A 21,188-nucleotide genomic window follows, 5' to 3' on the forward strand; every position below is an offset into this window, starting at 1 on the left:
GGGATAGGTCCATGTGGCTTCTCCTAGGGGATGTCTTGTAGGAAGTCAATCTTGCCAGCTGAAGCAGGGAACTGCTAAGGCAGCTGCACCCTGGTGCGACCATCACAAAGCAAGAGACCTAGAAAGGCGAGGCTCACTGAGCCATTTATCCCCCCGCCTTTCAATTAGCCCCACATGTGATTATCGGCCAGGTTGGCACAATTAACTAACTCAGCAAGAGAGGCTGAACCAAGGGAAGGAGCTGGTCAGGAGGCCACTGGAAGTCAGCGATGGTCCAGACGGAAGCGCCACTCTCCTGGCAACTCCCAGGACTTGCCTCCAGGCTAGACCTTGAAGCCGGAGGGGGGTGGGGGTGTGTGCTGGTGGCCATATGGTGGTTCAGGCTGTGAAGCAGTTTGGGAAGAAAATAGTGCTCTATTTTGGAAAGTACTGACTTTTGGCTTAGCGTACACAGGTACCTTCCACCAGTTCCTACTAATACCCCAACCCATTGTTTGCTGGGGACCATCAACACGTGGTTTGACAGGGACATTCCTTAAGCACTTGTTTGTGTCATCTTTGGCACATCCCTATACTCTACTGCAGATCTTTCCTTAATTGACTCGCTCTTTCACCCCTGCTTTTTAAAAACCATAACTATGTCCAGAAAGAAGAGTTGTCATGTTACATATTTTTAATGAGACATCTTAGATGGACACATTATATGCCTTAAATACGAGGTGTTTGCCAAAAGTTTGTGGGAAATGTCCTTGATATGGTTGAATTCCATTCATTCACCCACAAACACGTTGCAACCCTGCAGGCCCTGTATTTTAGGTACTCAGAATAGGAAATTGAGATGGGAACTGAGGGTAGGCATGACAAGGCAGTGTGAGGTGCGCCGTAAGGGTTGCTTTGCAGAGAATTTGTTTGGGTTTGTGTCTTTGGTTCCGTCTTCCCTTCTCTTGGTTGAAAGGAGCCAACTGTCAGGCGCACGCACGCACGCACACTGGTGTGTACCAGTGGGTGGTGTGTGTGTGGCCTGGACTGCTTTATTTGGAATGATGGCCATGGCTAAGGGTGTCTGGTGTGGCCCATATTCCCAGATCCCCATCACCTGTGGTGTCAGTGACCTTTCCTGGAGGGACCTCCTAGGACATTTTCCATTTCCTGGTGCCCCGAGTTGCTGGCATTGGCAGGCGGGGGGCAGGGCTGTGGAGTGGAGTTCTGCAGAGGCTCCTGGGAGCTCCGTAGCTCCAGGCTGCTTGGCTGTTCTCTTCTGTGGTGTGTTTTACTGGCCCCGATAAGCACTCTTCCTGTTCCCCGCTGAGTATACACAGACCCTGCTTCCTCTCCCTCAATACCTGGGATGCTGTCCAGCTTCTCCTCCCACAGGAGAAACGCCATAAACTGCAGAATTCCCAGGCCTGCCTTTGCTCAGTGGACTTTCTGCAAAGAATAGCTGTTTGTTTTTTTTCTCCTTTTGTTTGTTTGTTTGCCTGTTCCCTTGCTGTCTTTGTGACTTTCTCTCATCTATGCTGGGAACTTACTGCCTCATTTTGCCCACTAGACTTAGTCTCTGCACTCCTGTCTACCAGCCAGACCATCTGCATGGACCACCAGGCCTCAATCAGAAGACAAACCGAATGTTACAGACCCGTTCCCAGGGCGTGCCTAGCTGCTCAGAATACTGTGTGGAGAGGATCCCAACAGAAGTAGTGCCTTGAATTATGTCTGTCCCACATTTGCAAACCCAGAATTCTTAGGTACAGAATTTGGGTCCCAACCAATTCATACTTCTTCAAGTCACAAAACATGCAGAACCAGGCTCCCAGCCCTGCCTTCCTGGGTCACTGGGAGGGTTTGACGCACCAACTTTGTGGGTAGCAGGGGCCTACCTACATAGTTCACATTTCAAAAACCAAGCCCACTGACATCAATGCAGTTTGGACTCCATGACTCGAGATAGGGGTTGTTAGATAGCCTCGTCTTTCTCCATAAGACTGGCTGCTAGGTTTGAACCACCAACTGTGTGCTCAGCAGCCCAACGCCACACCTGCCAGCATGGCTGAAGTAGGCACGCCTTGGAGGCAGGAGGTGCTCACAGATATCTCTCCATCGTTTTCAGCCCTTCCACGTCAAATGTAAAGCATCCCGCTCACAATGGGACGCCCCCTGTCGATATCAGGAGTGTAGTGGAAGTTTCTGAGGCTTACTTCCAGGGCCAGGTGAGGGTGGGCCGAGGAGACGAGGCAGGATGACACTGTGAAGAGAGTACTTCTGGGTCCCTTTAATCTCCGTCATCACCCTGACCTTTGATTCGGACCGCAGTCATTGTCACTCTGAGGCAACGTGACCTGTCAGCACAGCTCAGAGCCCAGCAGCCCCCACTCCTAACTGGACTGCACATGGAAGACTCCATCCGAACCGCAGCACAGGCAGCAGGTGCAGACTGATGGGCCGGTGGCCGCTCGGTGGCCCGGCCACGTAATAGGAAAGGGACCCCCGATGTAGAAGTTTCCAGGTTCATATAACTCAGCAGGCAGGCGGTTGGAGACCAGAAGCTCTTCAAAACATGAAGGCCGGTTTTCAATTTGTAGTACCTTGAACTGCAGGCTGTAGGTTGGGGTAAGAATTAGGAATTTAAGGAGGATTCCCGGTGGCACGGTGTACACTCTGGGCTGCCAAACAAAAGGTCAGTGGTTTGAAGCCAGCAGATGTTTTGCAGGAGAAAGATGAGACTTTCTACTCTCATAAAGAGTTACAGTCTAGGGAACCCAAAGTGGCAGTGAATTGAGTTTTTGTGGTCTTTGGGGTTTGTTTGCTTGGTTGTTTGGTGGCACAGTGGTTAAAGCACACAGCTGTTAACTGCATTGGCCGGCAGCTCAGGCCCACGAGCTGCTCCTGGGGAGGACCGTGTCCCATCAACTTGGGGTACAGAGTTAGCTGCAGACCAGCGAGGCAGTTCTCTTCCTCTCTCTCGGGCACCGGGAGTCAGACTGGACTCTACGGTGAGCCCCTAGTGGGTTTGGTATGTTTCCTCTTGCTGCCATCTTCCATCTTGTTTCTAAGACACCACTGTGAAATTTTCAAGTGTAATGAAAATTTAAAAGAGTTTTTAAGGAACGTTCCTGAAATCCTGAAACCATTGGTTAATATTTTGGTGGCTGGCCTTTCCTCTGCTGATCCTGACTGTTCTCACTGAACAGTGTGTCCTTGATGTCAAGTCCATGGTAGGTCACTGGGAAAAGGGACACATGAAGAAGCTGATTTCCCTGGAGACGGAAAAGGAGCTGAGGGGCTAGGTAGAGCACAATGCGTCCCGAGTTCTTGGGTCAAAGTAGAAACCAGAGATCATGGGATATTTCCTCCAGCTTTGTGAAGCCTTATCTTGTGCCCCGATGGGGAGGGCCCATTGAGAGGAAGACAAGGTGGCCTGGGTGGGTCACGCGGGGAACAGATTGACAGAGGCTGTTGGCTTTTTTTTTTCTGATAGCTTTAATATTTTCTCTTTTTTTTATCATTTTATTGGGTACTCGTAGAAGTCATCACAATCCATCCAACCATCCATTGTGTCAAGCACATTTGAACATTTCTTGCCATCATCATTCTCAAAACATTTGCTTTCTACTTGAGCCCTTGGTATGAGCTCATTTTTTTCCCTACCCTTCCTCCCTCATGAACCTTTGATAGCTTATAATTTATTATTTTTTCATGTCTTACACTGGCTGATGTCTCCCTTCACCCACTTTTCTGTTGTCCATCTCCCTGGGAGGGGGTTCTATGTAGATCATTGTGATCGGTTCCCGATTTCTCCCCCACCTTCCTCTTACCCTCCTGGCATGGCTACTCTCAATATGGGTCCTGGGGTTTATCTGTCCTGGGTTCCCTGTGTTTCCAGAGGATGTTGGCTCTTGGCAGAGGCCCCGCAGGCCCAGGCAGCCCATGCTCACGCCCATGGAGAGGCACCATGGATGAAGGCCTGTAGTGCCAGGCTGCAGGAATGCGGCCAAAGCCGTTTGCTTCATTTGGGAGTTGTTTTGTTTTAAAGCCCTGGGTCAGTCCAGCCATAGAGAATGCTCCCTCCCGGGTGCTCAGTGCTGCGGGGCAGAGTCCCTCCCTGCTGCTCTGAAAGCAGTAGGCAGTCACCTGGAGGGCGTACCTGTCCAGGTCAGCTGCAAGACCGTGAGCTTACTATAACGCAGGGCTGTGTGTGGTAGCCCTCTGCATCCAGCCCACAGTTACAAGTCAGGAAACACCCTGAGTGCCCCCTCACCCAAGCCCACCTGGCACCAACCATCTCAGGAGCATCTCTCATGGTTCTGTCTCCAGTGACTCAGCATATCACCACATGGGTTCCAGAAAAGTGCTGCCAATTTGTGTGTGTGTGCGTGCACGCACGTTTGCTCACCAAGCCCGTTGTTAACATCCTTCTCTGCAGACCACTCCTTTTAAACTCCTCATAGATAACTGGATGGCTTTTTTTACCACTATGTAAAATACAAGTCAAAAGGAGCCCTGGTGGTGTAGAGGTTATGTTGTTGGCCCACTAACTGGAAGATCCACAGTTCAAAACCCCAGCCGCTCTGTTAGAGAAAGCCAAGCTAGACTTTCTACTCCTGGAAAGAGTTCTAGTTTCTGCAGCCCCTAGGGCAGTTGGACGTGGGGGGGACTGCTGTGATTCGTAATTGACGGCGTGGCAGTGGATTCATGTTTTGGTTTAGAAGGTGCACATCAACAAAGGCTCACTGAACAGGTTGTCCTGTAAGAGCTCACTCTCTGCCCCTGTCTTCCCCTGCGTGGTGGCTCTGTTTGAGGCAGTAACTCTCGCTTGCCATGCCAGACAGTGGGGGCCATCACCCATGTCACAGGTGACAAGCCAGAGGTTTGGAAACTCACCCAGCTGTGGAGTATAGTTCAACAACAACTTTTGTCTCTACTGGGAGGAGGCTTCAAAAGCTGATGAGAAGAAAACACAGCGAATGGACTTTTCCCACGGACTTGTTGAAGGCCCCGTGTTGATGTAGCGTCTCTGTGTGCAAGGCACGGAACACTGAGGGAAGCGGAACTGCTCCCAGGAACCTGCCAAGGTTGACACCAATGCTTTGGTCCCCACCCCCATCCTCCCACTCACTTGGTTCAGGTCCCCGTCTTTGGGCTCACAAACTCACTGCTCTGGAGTCGTGACGACTCTCTGTGACCCTAAGGTTAGAGCCCCCCTGTGAGTTTCTGGGACTTGACTTCACTGTCTTCATGCCCAGATAGCCCCGGCTTTCTCCCAAGGAGCGGCTCGTGGTCTCAAACTGCTGACCTTGCAGACTGCAGCCCAATGCAGAACCGCTGTGTCGCCTTGGGTCTCTGGGCTGCTCAGTTCCACTTGAAAGGTTAAACGAGGGGTCCAGAGAGTTTGGCCATGAGGACGCCATTCTTCATTCCATTTCCATTGTCCCAGAAATTGGGCTCTGGGGGTAGCCAAATTCGACAAATAAATCTTGGATTGAGTTAGACACTATCTCCCTTGGTAATGAGTGCATCTATGTTAATGGAAAAGGAGCAAATCAGAAAAGGAGGGAGGGAACGTTTGCACAACACAAAGCATGTCCTTCAGCATTACTGGATTGTCTGTAGCAGTTGCTGATTTGGGTTATATTCTGCTTTGCATATCCTCCGCGACAACAAAAATCATTTAAAAGTAATAATAACCCACCAAAGAAAATCCCCATCTGAAATAAGGAGTCCCAAATGGTTGACATGTTCAGCTGTCAATCTTCGAAAGGGTCGGGGTGCACGTCTAACCCAGAGGTGCCTCTGCAGAAAGACCTGGCAGTCTCCCTTGTAAAAATCATCCATTGAACGCGTACAGCGCACCGTTTGCCTCAGATACCTGTGAGTGCAACACGAGTGGGAATGGCGTTTCCTAGATATCCGTGCCTCGCGTGTCACTTTAGTGCTGCCTTACTGTAGGTTCTTAAGTTTCTGAATCGCATTTCAGTGTAATGACGCAACCATCCACAAAGAGCCCGGCCATCCTCGTTCTAGTAAAACACGAAGGGAGGCTCTCCTTTCCTTCTAGTCCCGGCCCCAGAGCTGAGCCAATGCAACACAGCTGCCTTTTCAGAAAAGGAAAATAAGAGGTAAGGATAAAAGCTTGTGGTTACACTTTTATTTCTCCAGCCTCTTGTTTGATAACCAGTTCCAATGCTCTCATTTTACCTCCTTCAATGACGTCTATACCTAAAGAAATTCCTGCATGGGAAAGTTTTTACAGCTCTCCACTAACGACTTAAATGCTCCCCATGTATTCCTTCCTGTAAATTTGTGTACGTGAACCGATGGGAGCGTTACCGATCATCTGTTTTACAGTCAGCACCTCCTGGTGTCATCTCCTCAGTGCAACCCCTCCCACTCCACCTCCTCTCTCTGTTTCCTTCCTGTCTTCTCTACCTCCTTTCCAGACTCTTCTGAACTTTGGTCCTGGGTAAATGCTGCCCCCTTATTCCCAAATGGTCAGCTCGCCTAAGGGGTGCAAACCTCAGTAGTGTAGACTTGTCTATTGTGGGCCACAGAGGTGAATTCTATTCCAGACCCCAAGAGTGACTGAGAAGCGTAGTCTCAGAGGTTTCACCCGTCTGGGTCTGACCAGCAAGCGTGGTGTTCTCTTTGATTTTCAGTTTGAGTCCAGGACCTCGGCACGATCCCTTCCAGAGCAGTAGTCGTGGCTGCGCACTATAGTTCTTCTGGTCTCAGGGTGTGGAGACCGGTGCTGGCATGGTCCGCTAGCCCTGCACCTCTTTCCATGAGTTTTCATTTCCAGAAGCCCGCTTTCCTTTGGGAGCTTCCGGTAGGACTACCTTACTTAGCTGGCCACTCACAAGCTTCTAATACCCTAGTTGCTTTTCACCAAAGTGTTCTGCCCATTGACATTGGTGTCCCATGAGCCCCCAGGCCTAGGGAACCATTCACTCAGTGTTTGGTTGTGTTTAAGAAGTATTCATAACCAAGTTCGTACATTTCCAGATGTAGCTCTGTTTATGTCTGTTGCTGCAGAACATTGAGGACAGTTTTCCATAGCGAGTGATTCCACCCACTGGGGTCACCGCGGGAATGACCCAGGGGGGCTGCAAACCAGATTCCTGTACTTTGTCCTGGATTATGACTGTCCTGGATTATGACGCTGTAGCACAAAAGTTCTTAATTGTTGGGTGGGGCAGATGGTGGGCTGAGTAATTTCTTTGCTGAAAGGGAGGGGGGTCATGGGCCAGATAAGTTTGAGAAGCTATGTTTTAAGATCTTAAAGAGCCCTCCAGGAACTCGCAGGGTTGGACAGCCCCTCCTTGAGACCACATTTACAATTTCTTGGCTGTGCTCCCCTAATTCGCAGGAAAGGCGATTGCTCAGGAGTGGAGGGGTGCCCTTGCCAGTGTTCCCCAGCTTTAAAGGATTCACGAAGGCTGGTGTCCCGAGTCACAGATGAGAAAGCCGGGGCTTGCATGGAGAGGGAACTACGTGCTTAAGCCCGCGCTACGTTAGGACCAACCAAGTAGGACAGGGTTTCTTCACAGATGGACTTTAGAACATGACTTTTATGAAAGGAACTGGGGGTGCAGACGTACAGATGGTGACCCCCTGGTGCGGTGAGTGCACGGTGTGCTGTGTGAGGGTGTCTCCTCCTGAGGAAAGCCGGAGAAGACACCGTTTCCCAGGAGTGAAGGAGCCGGGCCGGGCACCTGGAGAGCCAGAGGGCACACTCAGAGTGCACGGAGGAAGAGCTCCTGGTGGGGAGTGTCAGTAAGGGTTTGGTGCTGGGTTGCTGGTGAGTTTGGGGACCTTGCTCAGAAGAAGCCCAAAGGTAATTTGTGCAGAGCAACTGGTTTGTGTTCCACGACTCACTGCAAGGTTCGTGGTTTGGACCCAGCCACACAGTGCCAGGCAGAAATCAAAGCCACATGGGGCACAGGCATTTCTGCTCCGGTCACATCCGGTCAGCAAGGGGCGGCTCAATTGGCCATCGGTTTGGTGGTTGTCCCAGTTTCCACCCCCACCCCCATCCTTTTAAATTAAATCCTTAGAGCCTTGCAACTAACCAATCAGGGACGGGTTTTAAGCAGGGAAAGAGAACCGCTCGGTGCATCTTCAGAAGGCTGACTCTTGTAGACGGTTGGAAAGCAGTGCAGAGCTCCTCGTGAGAAGTGCGTCTGTCCGCGAGGGGGCATGACAGCGGCTTAGACACTCTCGCTTCGTTTGGTGGGAAAGTGCCTGATCTGCCCACTGGCTCTGGGTTTCCAATGGCCTTTGACCACGAGGACTTCTATTTTCCTGGGCAGCAGCATGTCCTCTCAGGAGAGGCTGGCCCGAGACGTCGGTCTGGCTCCCTTTTCTATCAAAGGACTCCTATCTCTGTGTCCTTGGGGATGATGTGCGTGGATGTGGTCAGCGTGCCTGCCACCCCCACCCCCCCACCGTGCATGCCTTTACAGACCAGAGAACCAGGAGAGCCCAGCACCTGAATAGGTGCGCCGAGCTATTTGCCGTTACTAAAGCCTGCTGCTTGTCCAGTGTCACTGTATCTGTCCGTGGGGCGGAGGGCGGCCTCAGACGGATATGCCAGGAGGGGGGCTGGTGAGTAGTTTCTGGGAACCGGCTGGCTCCAGCTCCATCCACCTGCTCTTCAGATTCCCACCCCACGATTGCAGGGTGAAGTTTGTGGATCAGAGCTAACAGAGCCTGAGAGACCCTTGCGTGGGGTTATTTTGATACCGGAGTAGAACATAGAAAACTCACGGCCATCCAGTCGATTCGTCCCATAGCGACTCAACAGGACAGGGTAGAGCAGCCCCTTGGGGTGTCCCACGCTGTGGTCTTACCAGGGGGGCCTTGGTGGCTTAGCTAGTTATGTGTTGGGCTGAGATCTGCCAAGTGGAAACCACCAGCCGCTCCTTCCATAGAGAGTTGCAGACTCGGAAGCTCACAGGGCTTTTGGACCCCGTCCTCTAAGGTTGCTGTGAGTCAAGAGTTGTTGGCAGCGAGTTTGTTACTTTGTTTGAATCGTCGGGGAGCAGCAGACTACCCTAACTTCCTCCGTCTGGAGTTTCAGCCTGCTGATCACAGATTGGCAGCCCCATGCATAACCCGCTAGGCCACCAAGGGCTCCTCTGAACATGGCATGTTCACCAAGCACAAAGCATTTCTTCTCTCAGAACAGGGTGTGTATGGCAGGCAATTGGTATCTGGCAATGTGGTGGTGATGGTGGTGTTCAGCTGACTGCGTGTGTACCAGAAGTAAGCTTGGCCGTCTTGGGATCATTGACATGCTGAGACACCATTGTGTGCATTCATCCAGGAAAGGGTGGTCCCTCCTATCCACTTGACCACCCATGAAGCCCTTTCCACTTGGGTGACTGCTGCTGTAGGCCAGGGCCTTTCACCCCGGGCATGTCTCTGCGCCCAGGGTTTAGGCAGTGCTGTCAGGGAGCTGAGGGCGGGCGTGCCTTCTCACCTGGGGCCCAGGAGTCTAGCTGTCTTGTGCCTGCATGGGGCAGCAGCCTGCCTCCTCGCTGCCCCTGTAACCTGAAGCTTGCTTTCCTCTCTTGCCGGGGCCCTGCTCCCAGGGTTTCCGTGGGAATGTGTGGGCAGGGAGAACATGGCCCTTACCAAGAACCAGGCCCGCCAGTGAGTGGCTGTCAGTCCTACCCACCCCCTGGCAGGCTCGGAACAATGTGGTTAATAGGAGGAGAGGGGCTCTCCTCACCACCTGGGAGCCCGAGGGTTAATCTCCATAGCTCATTGGCAGCTCAGCCTCTGTACAGGGCATGCTGGGATTTCCTCCCAGCTGTTTTACATCATGAAGATTTGTATGTTGGGGAAATTCCAGGGCACAGCTGCGATTAATCTGCTGCACAGTCTGGACGGAGGGATGCTCTAGGGCGGAGTCTCCACCTCCCTGTAGGAAGGGTGACCTTCCAAAGGGACCCTGCCCCTGGACCCACCTGGCTAAGTGTTCACCCATGCAGGGCACTGGGGAGAGGCCCAGGAAGCAGAGAGGGACCCAGCGCTTAGGGAGAAGGAAACAGCACCTCATTGGCTATAAGAAAGCCAAAAATAGAGCTGATACACACTTGGCAAACGTTCCCCAGCGAGAAAACGTCTCTTCACTCTTCCTTACGGATGTCGAGGTCCAAATCTGAACGCACGGATGATTTTCCTCCTCTAGCACAGGAACAGACAAACCACCATGACCCGTGAGGGCTTACCTGAGGGAGGCAGGAGGGCTTTGGTGTAAGAAAATCTCTTCCATCTCACGGAACAGTCACATACATGAAACCACATGACCATTTTGGTAGATGCGGAGAGAATTCAACCAACGGTTCCAATGAAAGCAATTAAAAATAGGAATAGAATCATCGTCCTTAACAAGCTAAAGACACGTTCTAAACCACAACCCTGCTCTGCTTCATTGTGAACCTCAAGGGCAGAACTGACTCAGTGTGTTCCACGGAGCTCCCCGCCCGCCCCCAGCCCAAGGCTTTTCCAGAGCCTGTGTGATTGAGAAACACCGCCTGCTCGCTTCTCTCCCAGGGGTCAGAACACAAGTAGCCCATCCAGCAGCTCCTGTAAGTCCAAGATGATAACTCCCAGAGTTTGTGTTGGGGTTCAGTCTTGGCAAAAATCCTTTCCCCGTGATTGCGATTGTCAGGTCCTGGCTCGTGATGACCCCAAATACAACGGGATCAAAGCGTTCCACTCCCGCGAGCTTTCCACTGGCTGGTTTGCAGAAGCAGGCCGCGGCCTTTCTTCCTCGTCTGGTTGAGAAGCCCTTCTGGACCCTGTTCTGCGTTATAGCGACACACGGGCCTCCTCTGACAACAGATGGTCGCTCGGAGAACACTCCGCATGTGGTATCTCCTTACTCCTGGCCATCCTATTCTTTGCTGCACTCGTCCACTGCTGTGCGCCGCCTTGGGACTCCCAAGAGACGTGGTAGCTGGACCACGTATACCCATCCTCCCTCTCGGGGATCCCCTCATCAGGAACCAGACTAGGCCTCTTGAATGGTGCCGTCAGTGGACTTGGGAGATCAGTCGCTTCATTGTCAAGGGCAAGCACCCCTCACTGAGAAGTTAACCTTGGGACTGTCAGGGAGGGAGCCTCCAAGGGTCTTTGCTCATGTTGCTGTTCACCTGGCCTGCGCCCGCAACGCCACCTCCAAGCCTCTGCTGCCGGAGGACATGAGTATTACATGGGCTGTCCCTGGCCCCCGCTACCCTGATTCATGTCACCTGTCCCCTTAGAATCCTCACCCCAGGGTTGTACACTGAGTTGCCTGTTGGGCTGGTAACCAAAAGGTGGGCAATTCAAACCCGACCGCTGCTTCCCCGGGGAAGGATGAGGCCCGTGACTTGGGTCAATACTTATAGCCTCAGAGAACCCTCCAGAGGACTTATGCTCTGATGAAGGTCATAATGAATCTCCGCCGACTTTGTTGGCCAGAGTTAGTGATGGGAAGGACTGAAGATAACACCGCCACTGTGCCCCCATTCCCCCAGGCTCCCTGCCCTAGGAGCTCCCAGGGCACCAAGTCCTAGCCACTAGCACAGTGGCTCTCCACAGGGAAGATTTTCCCAGAGCACTGCCCTGAAGGCATTGAACAGAGCCTGAAGGCATTTGGGGTTGCCACAAATGTGAGAGGGAGTGAAGGAGCTACTGGTTTCTAGGAGACTAAACAGCTGTAATGCACAGAACAGCCTTTATATACAAGGAATTCTCCAGCCAAGACGTCAGTCAGTTGTACCGTGAGGGGAGAACCCCTGCACTGCGTCTCCCTAAAACCCTGTGGAGTCAGAATCGACAGTGGTTTGGTTTGGGTTCTTTGAGAGTGTGGTTCAACTGTACGAGGTGAACAGAAAGGGCGGGGGCGGGGAGGGCCTGCTGCTCCTAGAGGTTTGTGTGATGTGGGCTCCACTGCCCAGTGATCGGCCGGAAAGCACTGGCGTATGTGTGGTACATCCATCCAGTCGTTGGCACAGCGCTCATTCAACCAGCGTCCCGGTGGCCAGTCTATGAGAGCGCGGGAACCCGTCCAGCAGGGACAAACCTGGGGACTGGGGAGCGGTGTTCTCAAAGAGGATGGGGTTCGCTTGCCAGAGCCCTGTGACCGACACTGCAGTGACAACTGTGGGATTTGAAGACATGAGACGTAGGCTCCAGCTAGATTTAGCTTTGCCCGCACCCCTGCCATTGCGGCCTCCTGACCCAGACTTTTACTAGCAGTTGGTAAGAGGGCTCAACTAGGGGTGCATGAAAATTTTGTGAAAAAACAATCACTGTCATCTAAATGCTGGCACTAGCAGAGAAAATGGGTTTTGACTGATAGTACAAATATTTGTCTAGTACTTATAACTTGCGAAACATGTTCAAGTCGCAGTTAGTTCGTGCGAGAACGGTAGGTGTTGAGTAGAGCGGCAGAGGACCTTGCAATGTGCAGGCTCCACATCAGGCTGTGGGGCCACAAGCCCGCTGGTGGGTCCCCCTCACACTGGCAGCCGCCTTGACCCTGCCCACCTACTGGGTGGCCCACTCTGACCCCTGGTGAACATGTCCTTGGGTGGCCCCCTGCCTTCTCTATCAAAGCTTGTCATTGACGAGGGCAGAGGAGCCCCACTTCCCTGCCCTGTGCACTTAGAGCAAGGCCAGACCGGGTGCTGTTTGTCCGTCTGAAATGGAATGGCCAGAACAAGGACAGAGCCGAAAACTGCAGGAAACCCTTCCTGGGCTTTTTCCTCCCTGAGTCCCCTCCCGAATTCGGAAAGGGGATCCCGCTGCCCGTCTGCCGCCCAGAAGCTCCCTATCAGTGTTCGCACTAGGACAACATGTGTGTTTCTGCTTCTGGCGATGACTAATGATTTGCTTATGAAAATAATCACTGCCGTTTATCAAATGTCTTCCATGTGTGAAGCACTTTGTCTCTAGTCCTTTAACCTGTAGAGTTGGCCTTGCCGGGCAGAGGAAGAAAATGTGGCTCGGAATTGTTAGGCACTTGTCCAGGGTCACACAGCATGAGTATGTGACCGTACGGAAGGTGTGTGTGTGTGAGAGAGGGAGTGAGGGGAGAGAGAGAGAAATTGGTTCTTCTGTGGTGACACCTCAGAGAGGTGGGTCCTGAATAATCCTGTCAAGCTTAAGAAGCACTACAGCGAGATATGTCAGACCAGCAAGCTTGAGCGTGGGTGGATAGAAACTCCCCATGAACCCGAGCACGGAGGGCAGGTGGTTTTCATTCCCAGAGGCGATAAGAGATGGAAACCCTCCGCGCACGGTCACCATCCATCCCCTTCGCCCCCTAGCTGAGCAACGCTTTCCCCTCGCTTGGCGCTCAGACATGGGCGCCTTTGACTGGGCCCTTGGCTGCTTTGGGCAGGGTGCTGCAAGAAACCGTCAGTTGGCTTCCCCCATGAAAGTTCAGCTTGTCTGTCTTTTGGGTCCCCAAAGTGTGATGGAGGGAAATGGTGGTGGTCATGGAAAAAATACGCTTTCCCCTCAAAAGCACATGGGAATTGACTGAGTCCAGGGCTGTGGCGTTACCAAGGTGGGCCTGGCAGACACCCCGCCCACCCCAAGGCAGACCTGCAGCTCACCGTGGGCTCTCGTGAGGCCTCGCCTTCCTCTCAGCAGCTGTGCTGTTCTCTGTCCTTTGTGCAGTACCTGCAGATGAAATGGCCCCTTCTCGATGTCCCCACCAGCACCACCATCAAGGACGCCAGGTCCCCGTCCCCGGCACACTTGGTAAGTCTGTTTCACCCTAATGCATCCATCGGGGAGGGACCCTCTCCTCTCCTCTCCCCTCCCTCCACTTTCCCCAAAGCCGATGGCGTCTAACAGCTCTGTGAAGAAGAGGTTGGACAGGGGCAGCTCTCCCAACTCCACATACCCTATCCCCCCTCAGGCCCCAATGGCCACACCTTCAATGACACTTGTGATGGCATCATCTCCAGTTCTTGGCTGACATTATATAGTCTGCCCCAAACAGAGGCTGCCTCCGATCCTTACCCCTGACTTCCACCTCCCTGTGAGCTTTCTCTTTCTCTCCTGTGGGGGAGCTTCCCATCTCACCTCTTCTTCCTCATATCTGCTGCAAGGCGGAAGTCCCAGGGGATTTTCCATACAGAATGCCACAGGGGAGGCCCCGTGCCCACAAAGGAGAGTCTAGGTGATGGGAGAACCAAGGTACCTTGTCCGCTGATACCTTGAGGCTCAGGAACCCCCCTGCCATGATCTTTCTCATGTTACAGACATGGCGCCTGGGGGCTTTTCAAAGCTGCATATGGGGTAGATGGTATGTTTTTTTGTAACTTTATTATGATTTGCTCTGTAGAACCAGCCCCTTAAACTCACTGTCAGAAGTCGATGCCGACTCACAGCGACCCCATCGGACAGGGTGGAGCTGACCTTGTGAGTTTCCCAGACAGTAACTCTTTATAGTAGAAAGCCCCGTCTTTCTCACAAGGAGTAGCTTAAGGTTTCAAACTGCTGACTTTGCAGGTAGCAGCCCAACATGTAATGATTGTGCCCCCTGGACTCCAAACCAGCACCTAAATCACAATTAAAAAGTGTTTTTAAAAATCTATAGAAATGTCAGGCAGTGTGAGACACGACACAATAATTATAATTTATAAGTTAACGGGTTCATGGGGGGGAGGGGAAAATGAGCTGATACCAAGGGCTCAAGTAGAGGGCAAATGTTTTGAGAATGATGATGGCAACAAATGTACAAATGTGGTTGACACAATGAATGTATGTATGGATTGTGATAAGAATTGTACAGCCCCCAATAAAATGATTTTTTAAAAATCTATAGAAATCTCCCAGTTTATATTGAAGTAGAAAGAATGCTTGAAGCACCTCCCATGTCCCCTTCCTCCACACTCCCCTTCCACCTTTGTGGGATGTTCCTCAGCCAATTCCAGACAGTGTTTGCTCTGATTCATGACAGTTGAGGATGTCTCCATAGTCCTTGAAGAGAGAGGAGACACCAGGAGATCTCACAGTGTCTGACTCAGTAGTCAGTAGTCAGGAGCCTTTGTCCTGTAATGTTCTCAGAGGATTGTCCCAGGCATCCCCCTTGGAGAAGAGCTGTCTGATTTCTCCCAGTCGCCTAGGGGAGACTGATCTGCATGCAGATGCCAATGGCCAAGGGGCTCCAGGGCACCCAGGGGTAGACAGACCACCATGGTGGCTCTGGGAACAGGGACTCCCATTTAGCAAAACCTGGCACGTGACACAGGTGCCCTCTAGTGGTGGGAGTCTGTTACAGTGGAAAACGATGTCCACCCACCAGGCGTCTTCTCTCCCAACAGTCATTGCATTAACTTTCAAATTCCTGACGTTCTCTCACCCGTCATGTGGTTTGTCCCCCAGCAGATCCGGCAGTGGGCAGGCCCTCTGTCCTCTCTTCTTTCTGCATGCTGTCTCAAATGTCCATTTCCTTTCAAAGGAAGTGTATGCCTCTGAGTCCCTGGCTGGTATTAATAAATGCACTAAGGCTTTTGGCTGCTATCCTAAACATTGGCAGTTTAAGTCCACCCAGAGGTGCTTCAGATGAAGTCCTGACAATCTCCTCTGAGCCCTTGGGAACACAGTTCTCCCCCTGACCACACATGGGGTGGTCTCTGTGTATCCCTGCTGGCTGTGACAACAGGGTATAGATTTCCCTTCCTAACTAGCAGGACATGTGCGGGAGTGTCCCATCCTTCCTGCTGTACAGTGCAATCTTAAGTATTACCTCTATTTACCTTCTAATGCACCTACCCCCAGCCCCAATCACATACCACCACCACCCTTTCTCCCATGAAGGCTCTCTCTGGCAGCCGCGTCACCATACCGTGTGTTCTCCAGCCCAGAGCCACCTGGCTCAGCTATCGATTCTGCAGTTGAATCACAAAGTCCAACCGTGTTTCCTGCTTCCCGGCATTCTCGCCTTTGTGTTCCCCTATTAGTCCACCTCCCCGTGCCCTGTGCTCCGAACGTCATTTTCCTTCTGGTGTCTCTTCCTCGGGAAGTCGTCCTTACAGATGATCTCTGGGAGGTGACAGGAAATCGGCAAACTCCCGGCAAGATGCCCCTGTCTCGCCAGCACCCAGACAGTGTGCATGTCGTGTGCTGAGTTGGGGTGGAGCGGGCCTGCCTCCCTGTGCCTGTGGGTGGGGCAGCATGAACTGTCGATACCTTCCAACGTAGATAACAAAAGTGCGTCATTGTTTACTAGACTGTGTACAAGTGTCCCTTCAGAGCTGTTGGGGAAGTGACAGGGCAAGTAAGTGGCCAGAGCCATCTCAACTGCCATACACAACACTCTACTTCTCTTCAGGCGCTGATCTTCGGTGCAGTGGCCACACAGCACTCCCAGTATGCATGAGTATACGGTTAACAGGTTGACGAGGGAGCAGTGCTCAGGAAACAGTTGTTATTCTGGACGTGTTAGGGTTCTTTCAGGTCCACTAGCAGAAGCTCAAAGGACATGCCACTCCCCTGAGCATTCGGCTCAAGCTCTGGGTCAGCAAACCAGCTTCTCCAGGGAAGTGCCCAGAGGCAGCCCACTCTGCAAGCCAGCCGCCCGAGCCCAACTCACTGAGCTTTACTTGCTCCCTGGGCTGGGGAGGCCACCGCCCTCCGAGGCCTGGCTCCTGCTCCTGCTGCTCCTCTCCTGATCCAGGAGTTTCACTGCGCCGGGAATCTCGGGTCCAGAGAATGTGGTCTACTCCTGGCTCTTGCTGGTAGTCAGGTCCCCTTCTTCTTTTTCTCAGGGGACTCATTTTATACACAGTTGGGTGGCGTTCTGGGGAACTGGTTCACAATTACAGGTCAATCCTATCAGTATTTTCTTCTACCGTTTTACACAGGTGCGAGTTAGAGAGACACATTAAATAATTCCCTGCCCATGCACAGCCCATCAAAGGCCAAGAGGGCAGTTTAAGTGCTGCTTTCTTTGTATTCAGCAATTTAAGTTATCAGGAGGTGATCCCCCACCCACCCACCTCTGGCAGGGTAGGGGCACTGCAAAAATGCTGGGGAAGGGGCAGCCAAAGGAAGTTCCTACCCTTTATTCTGGATTGTGGGCTATTGCACAAAAGTTTTTAATTGCGAGGGGCAACCAAGTAATTTTTTCCCCCCCTGAAAAACGGCACATTAGGCCAAAGAAATTTGGGAACCTACGATTTACAATGTACAGGAAGGGAACCCATCACCAGGTTAGATATATATGCCATTCCCTGGGGCGGGGTGGGGGGCCGACTAACAGAAATGTGGCTGAAGGAAGACAAAGGACAGTGTCCGACATGAAATGACAACAATAATATATCATTGATCCAGGTTTCACAAAGGTCAGGGAGGGACGGGAAAAGAGGAGCTGATACCAAGGGCTCAACTAGAAAGAAAATGTTTTGGAAATGATGGTGGCAGCATATGTACAAGGTGTGTTTAATACAATTGCATGCTGGGTTGTCATCACATTTGTAAGAGCCCCAAATAAAATGATTAATTTTTAAAAAATAAAATAAAATATACAGGAGGTAGGCTATATGCAAATATTGTACTATTTTGCGTACAGGCCTTGAGCCTTCTGGGATTTGTGTTCATGGGGATACTGAGGGATGACTAGATTACCAAACATATGCAACTCGAGGGAGCCCTGATGGTACAGTGGTTACGAGTTGTGCTGCGATCTGAAAAGCCAGCAATTCGAAACCACCAGCTGCTCCAAGGGAGAAAGCCGGGCTTTCTCTTCCGTGGAGTTCCAGCCTCAGAAACTGCCCTCAGGTGCGTCGGCATCGACTCCGTGCGTTGAGTTGGAGTGTCGGTTGTGCGCTGCTGGAGACACAGCCAGACCTGGGAGAAGACCACCATCTGAGTTTCAGAGGTTCTCCTCCCAGGCTTGGGAGATACGCGTTAGTCTAGAGGGGAAGGTGTGTTGACGGTGGGTCTTGCAGGTGGGTTTGAATCCCCGCCCCAGCTCTTGCCTGTCTGTGAAGATCCAGGCCAATTTCCTGATCTGCGATGGAGACTAGCAGGCTGACCTCAAGGGGCTGTGAGGTGATGAGCCAGTGCCTGTGAGGAGCTTAAAATATTGCTTGGCACCCAGTCAGTGCTCAGTAACAGTTAGCTTGCTACCATCACCACCCTGGCCCCCAGCACCCTCACTGCACTCCTACCAGGATTAAGAGGTTAGAGACGGAAAGAACAATTATAATACTATTTAATTCCGCAAAACTCTGAGGTGGTGTTGGGCCTGAATCAGGTGGCAGAACAACAAGGCGATAGCAAAGATAGCGCGGATAATGAGCCTGTGGAATGTAGTATCTAATCCCCTGAGGATACGACTTAATTAGCCTTGGTGGAGCTCCTTGTCTGGTGGTGTTTTGAATATTCAAAGGTGCAGCCTGAGTTGAGAATCACTGCCTTATCCAGATAGACCAGAAGAAAAGGGAGAAAAAGAACTTAAGGACACCCCACCCCCTTCCCACATTCACTAGATGCTCATTTTTTACCCACAGAACACAGGGTTCTGGGTAAACATTGGGCTGCTAACCACGAGGCTGGCAGTTCAAACCCACCAGCTGCTCAGAGGGAGAACGGTGAGGCTGTCTGTGCCATGAAGGTGTGCAGTCTTGGAAACCCTTCCAGGGGGCTGTGAGTCGGAATCGACCCCATGGAGTGCGTTTGGTTTTCATTTAAACTTTTTGTTGTTTTTGTTTTCTAGCCTGGTAAGAGGTGTGATTGGGACTTGAAGGGTTAAATCACTGCTCCTGGAGATTTGAGCGTGGGTCAGGTCCCAATGAGGACATTTGTTTAGAATCATGATGTAAAGTGTTTTACGGCTAGGGTGGCTGGAGCAGAGGTGGGGGAGGGAAGATAAGGGACGAATCCAACCTGCCTGTCAAGTAAGTGTATAATCAAGTCATAACTGGCTGTAGAAAGGAACTTCCCTTTTGGGAGCCCTCGTGGTACAGTGGTTATTTGGAGCTGTGATCTGCATGGTTGGCGGTTCGAAACCACCCTCTCTACAGGTGAGCACTATGAGTCAGCACTGACTCAATAGCGGCCAGTTTCATATTTGCGGAAGCAGGTCGTCTCTCATGGAGAATGCCAACCTTTCATAGCCAAAAGCCAAGCACTTAACTGTGCACACCCATGGGCTCACCCCTTGAATCTGCTTACTGCTCTGACTGGACACCTTCCCAGCCAGCGCACACTAAGCAGCCATCACATTTCATTCAGAACTGTTTACAGTATTGATTTGTGATCACGATATTGGAGCAGTGTACCCAGCCACACGGCACAAACATGTAATATGTTCATCCAAAACAGAACCACTGGAAAGGTAAGAATCGTGAGTTTTGTTCACATGTGCTTACCTAGCACCTGTGGTGTGCTTAGCACAGAATGGGGCCTCCAAACACCTTTGCCCCAAGCCCTATTTCCATAACACATGGAGGGCCCATCCTAACAGCACTGGATAGGAGAAATATTCACTATCCAAAGTGCACTTAACCCTTTTAATCTTAACCAAATGTTATCCTCTCTTCTCCACCCCGATTGTGTATTTATGTCCAGTGGGCCCTAGCCCCTGAATCATCTCACTTACCCAGCCTGCCTCTGGCCCCAGGCTGCTTCAGAAAAGTAACCATCTAAGAATCCGGAGGAGGGTGTTTCCCTTCCTTCTTTTTCCTGTAAGCCTCATGCTTCCCTGAGTCTGGGGTCCCTGCAAAGGGTCCCACATTCCTGGCACCAACTCATGAAAATAGGGGGGGCGAGGATTCCCCAGCAGAAGTCAGACCTGCCTTCACCACCACCACCCCAGTCTGACACCACTGCCTCCTGTGTCCACTGGGTCAGTAATTCATCGCAATGCCGAACACGACTCACAGGCAGCGGTCAGAGTAGGGGTTATTGAGTTGTTAGCAGGTCACAATTCAGGGGAGAAATTCTCCGGTACAGTTCAGTCAGGAGAGCTCCTTCCCTGCCTCCTTGGGCAATGGTGCCTCAGCTATCTGGGGGCTGCCAATAAATGCCCTTAGGACATGACTCCACAAAAGCCCCAGTGTAAATCCACTCAGCTCCTGATCTAAGAAGGCTCAGCAAACCCTACTCTCACAAATTACTGTCAAGAGACCCCTCGGGCACAGCCAGCCTCCTGCCCCACAGCACCCCACTTGCCTTCCTCTCCGACCTGGAAGTCCAGCACGCTCAGGTTCTGGGGCGCTCCCCTGTCACGCCTCGGGCGACCCTGCTGCCTCTTGGATGCTGGAAGGGTTCAGATGTCATGCTCCACTCCTGGCCTGTCTGCTGGGGCAGGAAGTGGTCTGTGTGGAGTAACACAGGCTGTGGGTAGAAGAGGCACGTGGACTCATTCATACTGCGGGGAGTGATTTAAGGAAGGGATACGCTCTCTTTGTCTCATGGACTTTGGACATGTTACAGGGGAGACCAGTCCCTGGAGATGGACATCACACTTGGTACAGTAGAAAATCAACAAAAAAGAGGAAGACCTTGTGTTTTTTCGCTTGGTTTGTTTTACATACAATTTTAAAGATCTAAAGTTTTCCCCCTTTTTGAACAGTTTTATTGGCCCTTCATCCACATCTCATATAATTCAAAAGTATAATCATATCAACAAGAGTTGTACAATCTGAGAATGATGAGGGCAATGAATGTACAAATGTGTTTACATGATGCATGTATGGATTGTGATAAGAGTTGTACGAGCCCCCAATAAAATGATTTTTTTAAAAAGAGTTGTACAATCATTACCAGTCAATTGTAGAATGTTTTCTTCTCGTATTCATTGTTATTCATGTAATTATCTCTTTATTAATCATTTTATTTGGAGCTCTTGGATATTATAATAATTCATAATTCATTTACGTCAACCACAATTGTACAGTTGCTACCGCCATCAGTTCAGAACACTTTCTTCTTGATGTGTTGTTTTTGCTTTTCTTGTGCATAGTGTCAGTTTAAGTCTGAACCACTTGGGGGCATCAACCAACAATACTTCTTCCCTGTCCACCTCTGTCAGACTCTGAGGGACCTGGCCCAGTGCAGGGTTCCTGGGACTGTAAGTCTTTACAAGAGCAGACAGCCTCAGTTCTCTCCTATGGAACTGCTGGTGGGTTTGAACTTGCTCTTAGCAGTTCAGTTCTTTTTTTTTTTTTTTTAAA

The 21,188-nt window shown here is 51.3% G+C and overlaps 1 protein-coding gene and 1 long non-coding RNA gene across 3 annotated transcripts in view; one reads left to right on the forward strand and one right to left on the reverse strand.

The window, feature by feature from the left end:
* The window catches only part of TCF7L1 (transcription factor 7 like 1), a 158,692-nt gene that overhangs the window by 121,334 nt on the left and 16,170 nt on the right, over positions 1-21,188 (forward strand). The gene's annotated exons all lie outside the window — the stretch shown is intronic.
* Positions 20,190-21,188, reverse strand: part of LOC123520939 — a 26,869-nt gene continuing 25,870 nt past the window's right edge. The window contains exon 3 of one of the 2 annotated variants that reach the window (XR_006679448.1): positions 20,190-20,330. This is a non-coding gene — a long non-coding RNA (uncharacterized LOC123520939). Of the gene's footprint in view, positions 20,350-21,188 lie in introns of both variants that reach the window. The other variant, XR_006679449.1, reaches the window with a different exon arrangement.

The sequence above is a fragment of the Echinops telfairi genome, unplaced genomic scaffold, assembly GCF_000313985.2.
Source record: "Echinops telfairi isolate 266 unplaced genomic scaffold, ASM31398v2 ScPeMD7_7467;HRSCAF=8505_1, whole genome shotgun sequence".
Taxonomy (NCBI): Eukaryota; Metazoa; Chordata; class Mammalia; order Afrosoricida; family Tenrecidae; genus Echinops; species Echinops telfairi.